The sequence below is a fragment of the Lissotriton helveticus genome, chromosome 7 (genome assembly GCF_964261635.1).
Source record: "Lissotriton helveticus chromosome 7, aLisHel1.1, whole genome shotgun sequence".
NCBI classification, from domain to species: domain Eukaryota; kingdom Metazoa; phylum Chordata; class Amphibia; order Caudata; family Salamandridae; genus Lissotriton; species Lissotriton helveticus.
The window spans coordinates 1,298,302,248-1,298,309,279 of NC_136068.1; positions in this window are offsets into that span (position 1 = coordinate 1,298,302,248).

The window sequence follows — 7,032 nt, forward strand, 5'->3', positions numbered from 1 at the left end:
CATCCTTTATGTCAACCCAACCGGGAGGAGCAAATACTCTTGGGCCGATTATTCTGTCAGGTCTGCCGTGGTTGCTCCTCAGGATCGGATCAATGCTATAAAGGGGCCCACCTCTAGATCGTCCCAAGTCCGCCTGACAATTGTCACAGACTGTTAAGGAGATCAAGCGGGGGAAAACAGAGGTGTCCGGAGGGGAACAGCTGGGCAACTGGGACCTCAACCTGCAATTACAGAAGCAAGGGGTAAGTGCAATGACAACCCTAAAAGTGAAAACCTGCTAAGGAATATATCACATGGTACCTCACCTGTATATCCTACAGGCAGGCGTGAACGAAGGGAGAATCTACAGGGCTGCTTCTAAATCCCCTGGTATGTGCTACTAGAAGACATAAGACAGAGAACATTAGACAACCCCCATGTTCCCTCCCATCATGTGACCGGAATCTTGAAAAAACAGCTTTGATATCAGGACACCTACCCAGCTTTGGGATATAGAATACCCAAAACAAATGCCCAAACTACAAACGAAAGGTGATCACATCCATTCACGGTCCGTACTCAACAAAAGGCTCCTCCTCCTAGGAATTGTATGATACTAATGTTCACTGGGCAAATCAGGAAGAGTCAACCCCAGTTATGATGCATACAATCCCTATTCGTTAGGTGTTGAAAGAAAAAAAGGAACAAAATATATGCCCAGCTTAAAGTATAAGCAAAGCGTCTCTACAGATCCTTCTCTGTAAGCGCTAATGAGTGATATAGTGCGATGACTGGTCTCGCGGCACCCAAGCCCAGGTGTCCTGCAAAACCCGGATCAAAATGCTCACTGACGGTCCTACATAGGACAAGTACACCAACACTTGGTTCCACCAGAGAGATTCTAACACCACACTTGTTTTGTTGGAAAAACCTGATACTCCGTAGACAGGTGTCCAAACGGGCGCTTCCTAAGCCCCACCAGAGTTATCCCAGGGATCGCAGGCACAGACTTCAGGGGACCTTTCCGTTGTAGGCGCTTCCTAAGCCCCACCAGGGTAATCCAAACAAACAAGTAAAGCACGCTGTTACACAGCGCTAGTAGCGGGCGCTACTAAACCCCACCTCAGGAATCCGATTACCGGACAAAAGCGAACAAACGCTTTCCGCCGCCGAAATCCAAAGAACCTTCCCAAAGGAGACAGGATACACAACCAGAGACTCTCCTCGCCAAACAGGAATAATCGGCAGCGCGCCCTCATTGAGACGCTGTATTATCCACTCCAGTCGCACAGCGTCATAGGAACGTGCCGCCGCAAAGGATCATGGGATATGTAGTTCCCCAACCTATTCAGTTCCAAAGAGCAGGCAGTGATTTACCAGCGGCCGGGGGAATCGTGACACTTATTGGGCATATATGAACAAAGAACTTGTAAATAGAAGCCCTGTGGGATCCCAGACTAATGTGTTTCTTGATCATACATTTTTACCATTCTTTGAGCAATATCTAGATGTAACACTCTCTTCCTTACCCAAGAGCCTTTTTTTTACGATTTCTTTTTGGGACACTTCCCCTAAGATCATCCACCCATAAATGGAGTAAAGAATAGGTATCCATGGTTTGCCCTGTGAGCAACCAGGGTAATGAAAATTATTCACACCTACTTTTTTTTCCTCCGAATATTCAATTTCTCGCCGCAAGTTAATTATTCCCATATGTCATGAATTGGGGGTCTTTCGATACCGGGCAGCACTTAGGATTTTAAAAACTGATACATCTTTTAGAAATTTTTTTTATCTGCTGCTTGGTATAAACAAAGAATAATTTTAAAAAGTGAGGTGTAATGAGTTATGGATTTTCTCTTTTCCTTTTTTTTCTGGAATATGGCCCTAGTGTTAGGACTTTAATTGTGCTTTTTTTTTTTCGTGGTTGTGTATTGCTGCTTTAATCTTGTACTGATACTGAAGCACAGGTCACTTTATTTCTTGATATTACTTTATCCATGGGGGTTAAAAGTAAGTAATTATTCTATGTAATCCAATGTATGCAACATGTTTTTGTCTCCATGTTCATTATGTAACCTACACTTCCTTAGATAACTGGTCAGGGATACAACTCTATCACCTAATTTTGGGTCTTCTTACATACCCATACCCATAGTTACCATTTGTGCTGTATTACTGTTTTGCAGTTTGGTGGGTGTCTATTGTTATCTTGCACTGATATTGAAGCCTGGCCACTTTAACCCAAGGTATGACCCTATTAATGAGGGTTGTAATCAAGTATTTGTGGGAGAGTCCGAGATAGAAGAAAATGTTTTTGTTTATGCGGATGATATCCTGCTTTATCTGATTGGCCCCTCATTGTCCCTTCCATCGACCTTTCAACTATTTGAGGAATATGGGAGTTATTCGTGTTATAGCAACAATTGGCATACGTTAGTGCTTTTCCTCCCACAGAGTGGGCTGGAGGTACCCCCACTCCGACACCGCTTGACATTACCCTCAGGTTAAAATATCTGGGCATATTCATGACATTAGAAAGGGAAACATGCTATCCATGTAACCTTGGGAGGGTGATACGATCATGTCATGTCAGGAGGACATGGAACGATGGAGAAGGTTGCTTCTCACAATGATGGGAAGGTTAGCCAAACACCCTAAAATTGCCCTGAAAACTTTACAACATAATATATATAATGGTGGGCTCAAGCGTCCAGACATACAGGCCTACTACCGGGCCACACACCTTATCAACATTAATGACTGGCTATTTGCCCCCTTGGATTACTCCACTTTTGTCTGGAAGACGCTCAATGGGTGAGGGGATAAGTCTTGTCTTCACTATCTGTATGGGGAAAGGGATTGGGCGTCTCCTCCCAGCCACACAGACTAGAGTAATCGCCTGGGACATGGAAATGAAAATTATAGGAGGCAAGGGAAACCTACTAAAGAAACACCCTGTGAGAGGAGAAGTGGCTCCATGAGATGCAAAAACTACAAGGATTCGAGGTGTGGGACCTGATCGGAATATCTAAGGTGGGGGGCCTACTTGGGAGGGTAGGGGGGACATCATGCTGTTCTCCTCACTCCAATGGGATATGGGATGAGTGCCAACTAGTTCCTAAAATACACACAAATATGACATGCAACGAGAGCAGCGAGGATCCCCGGGGAGGGTATTGTGGAATACGCCCCACTAGAAGGACAGCTCCTGACTGAAAAGATAGGAAGGCGATCGATTTCTTTAACTTACAAAATGCCAGATAACCTACGGAAACTACGTGGAAAATGGGAGGAAGTGGGAGTGCTGGAGGATATTGACTGGGAGGCAGCCCTGAGGCACCCAAGTGAGGAGGCAATTAAGGCCCGACTGCGCTTAGTCCAATTAAAAATATTACACAGAGCGTATCATGACAGACGCCGCCTGCATGCATTGGGAAGACACAGACCCTGCTGTGTTTTTCAGCTGCTCCCTAATTCAGGACAACTGGGGGATATTACTGGGGAACTTGGCCGAGTGCTCTCTACTGAACTTCCGTTAGATTCTAAATTTCTAATCCTGGGGATCCCTAACGATATTGATTTACCACGTGCTCAGCTACTGCTCTGCAGCCTTGGCCTTATTGTAGCCAAAATAGATATTGCTCAAAATTAGGGCGCCAGAGAATGTCCGACCATACAAAAATGGAAATGGGGTATGGATATGTACATGTTGGCCGAAAAAACTACTTACTCCACAAGGGGATGCCCCAGAAAATTTTGCAATGGCTGCAATATTACTCCCTGGAGCTCTTAGAGAACAGTGGGTGAAAAAGACTGGATATGCCCTGAGAATAAAAGGGAACGTTGCTAAATGCTGCATTCTCATCCAAACCTGGGTGCGGAGCCCTGTAGAGAACTGGATGCAGACTTTTGGTGTCTTGGGAAGGGGTGGGGGGTAATAGGGTTTATACTTTAATCATGCAATCAATGGATTTGGTTTCCGGCTCTGTTGTAACATGAACACATTATCTACCTTTAAATTGCGCTAAAAAAATAAATATATAATTAAAAACAAAAATAATATGCTTGCATCTGGATCAGAGTCACCCCGGCTCCAGAGTAAACAGGGAGGCGTGGGGCGGACTCGTGCACGGAATCCTCAACCGGCAAACAGGATGAGGCATGAAAGTTGGACATAAAAACCCTAATCCCACTAAGGAAATCGTGGAAACAAATCTTACCCAAAAAATGCACATGACATTTTAAATATTTATTGAGGCAGCTGAAATCTTGTGTAAAATATGTGAGCTGAAATGATTAATAGAATGAAGCAAACCAATGGCATCGGTATACAGGATGAATAATTCAACCATTGTACAATTGCATTAGATTATATGAAAACATATAATGGCACTCATGCCTAGCTTTGCCTATTGTAATGAGCATAGGTGTGTTAATCTGCCAGATCCGCCAGATTGGTATAACTCCCCTTTTACCTGTGAGCGTGTATCATCCGACAGCCAGGTCTAGCGTAGAGCAGGCAGCCATCCTTCTTAGGATAGGGATGGAATTCAGCTGGGCTAGAATTCAGGCACAGAGTGACCATGAAAACTCTGTCGTAATGCTCCTCTGCCTAAGCAAGAGTTCGTGTGGTTTATATATTAAACGAAACCCATGCATTAAGTCCCTGAGCTCTGGACCGGCTGCATCTCTTTTATCCACCCACCCAGGGCTGTTGCTTAACAGACAACAATCCAAAACATGGTTTGTGATGAGTACCTTGGAGAGTGTTCCTAGAGATGATAGATAATGTGCCTACAAAGAAGCGTACATGTAAGCAATAATTTTCTGAGTATACTGATGTGCAAGCAAAATGTGTGGGACCAAGGTCACTGTTTAAAAAGATGTCAACTTTTAACGTGAAAATGTTAAATGGAAGTGTTTGTACCAAGAAACCTGGGCGAGGGACGAGCACTCTCGCCAGGGCTTCGTGGCATTCTCCATTCCTGCGAAATGGGGGGCAGAAGCCGTCCTTCTGGAGGCCTTTCAACCTAGGTAGCTACCCACCTGGGTTGTCAGGCCATACGTCTCCCCCTGGCCTCAGAGGATATACTAGTGGTGTTGTTGGAATGGACACACTCCCGTAGACTTGCCGTGATAAATGTATACTCAAAGCCGGTAAACATATCTCGGGAATCATCTATTATAGAGGAATTGTCAGCTTTCCTCGGTAAAATTCCTGAGGGGACTCCATTTGTGGTGGGTGGGGACTTGAACTCACACTTTGAGCCCCTTGCAGGTCTCCTGGATGGGTCCTCCCTGCAAGAGGACGCAAGGTGGTCAGTTCCCTCCACGATGGCCCCCCCCCAGAGCTTGGACCCCTCTCGCTCTACAGATTACTGCCCTAACCCTCAAATATGGGGTCAGAGCTTGCAATGGGCGCACAAAATCTGATATTCCGAGTAAATGCACCTTTAACAGAGTAGGCAGAGAGTCACGTTTGGACTATGTCCTAGTGCAACTGTCCATGTGGTCGCATATCATAGACTTCAGGGTGACAGAAAGATCTGACAGCGACCACAACACCCTAGAACTAGACTATGCTCTCCCTGGCCAGGAGGATAGGGGCTATGTCACGGTGGTGTCAAATACAGGGCTTCTCCTGGAAAACAATAGAAGGAGAATAAGGTGGGAAAAACTAGTTACTAGTAGAGAGAACCTTCCTAGACTCTATGCCAGACTTATTTCAATATTGGAAAAGGTGGGCAACCTAAGCGAGAAATCCAGCAGCCAGGAAACCCATAATTTACTGTATCTGGCACATGAAGAGCTTATCAGCACCTTGGCGGCAGACCTCTTTTCTGAGGGACAAAGTAGAGGTGGCGGGAAACACCGCATTACATGGTATAACGCCACATGCCGCAAGGCGAAGGGAGATCTCCTGTCTTGTATTAAGGAGGGCAAAAGCAGACTGGAGATACAGACTAGAAGAAGGGTCTACAAGAAACTTGTCACCCAGGCCAAGATTGAGTGGGACCAGGTTAAATGGGAGTAACTCTCTAGTTCGCTAGCTACCAAAGACTATCGTAAGTTCTGGCGAATTGTCAATACGGGATCCGAGTATTTAGCATCGGCTATAAAACCGAATATTGCGCCAAGGGTATGGCAAGAGCACTTCCAGTCCCTCTATACAGTGGAAGCTGGGGCTTTATGCCACTCATCCCCAACCATATCTAGCCACCCCGAGGGGGACCCCTTCACTGATAAAGAGGTGCGAGCTGCTATTGCGGGACTGTCATCAGGCAAGGCTCTTGGGTTGGATGGCCTCCCAGGTGACCTGTTCAAACAAGAGCCCGATGTATGGGCCCCCTACCTATTGACAATATTTAATGCTGTCTTGACTGGCATGGAGGTCCCTAGTACTTGGCTGGGCGCAGAGGTTGTTCCCATATTCAAAAAGGGCTCGCCTCTGCTCCCAGCCAACTACAGGCCCATCAGCCTAATAGACGTGTCCCAGAAGCTTTTTGGTAGGCTTATACTAGATCGTCTCCAGAATTGGCTGGAGGAAACTGCCAATCTGAGCCCATATCAGGCGGGATTCTGGAGGGGGGTGTCCACAACTGATCAGATATTCCGCCTAAATCTTATTTACTTGAGGACTGCACTAATCGAGGGGGGCAGCTTGTACACGGTTTTCGTGGACTTGCGAGCCGCCTTCGATTTGGTGCCAAGATCCAAACTATGGTGCGTGCTCGCCGACTTAGGGGTCCCGGTAGACATTCTTGCCATCCTAATGAGATTACACCAGAATAACTTTGCACGTGTCAGGTGTGGCAGAAATGGTAATCTAACTGAAAGATTCCCCGTTGATAGAGGGGTAAGCTAGGGCTGTGTGCTTTCACCGACCCTGTTCTGCCTCTTTGTCAACGGGGTTATTGCCCACCTGACCAGGATTGGTGACATTGATGCTCCCAAACTGAATGGCAGCAGGGTGCCTTCTATCATGTTTGCGGACGACACCCTGCTGCTATCAAAATCCCCCATGGGAATACAACGGGTTCTCGATGGGTT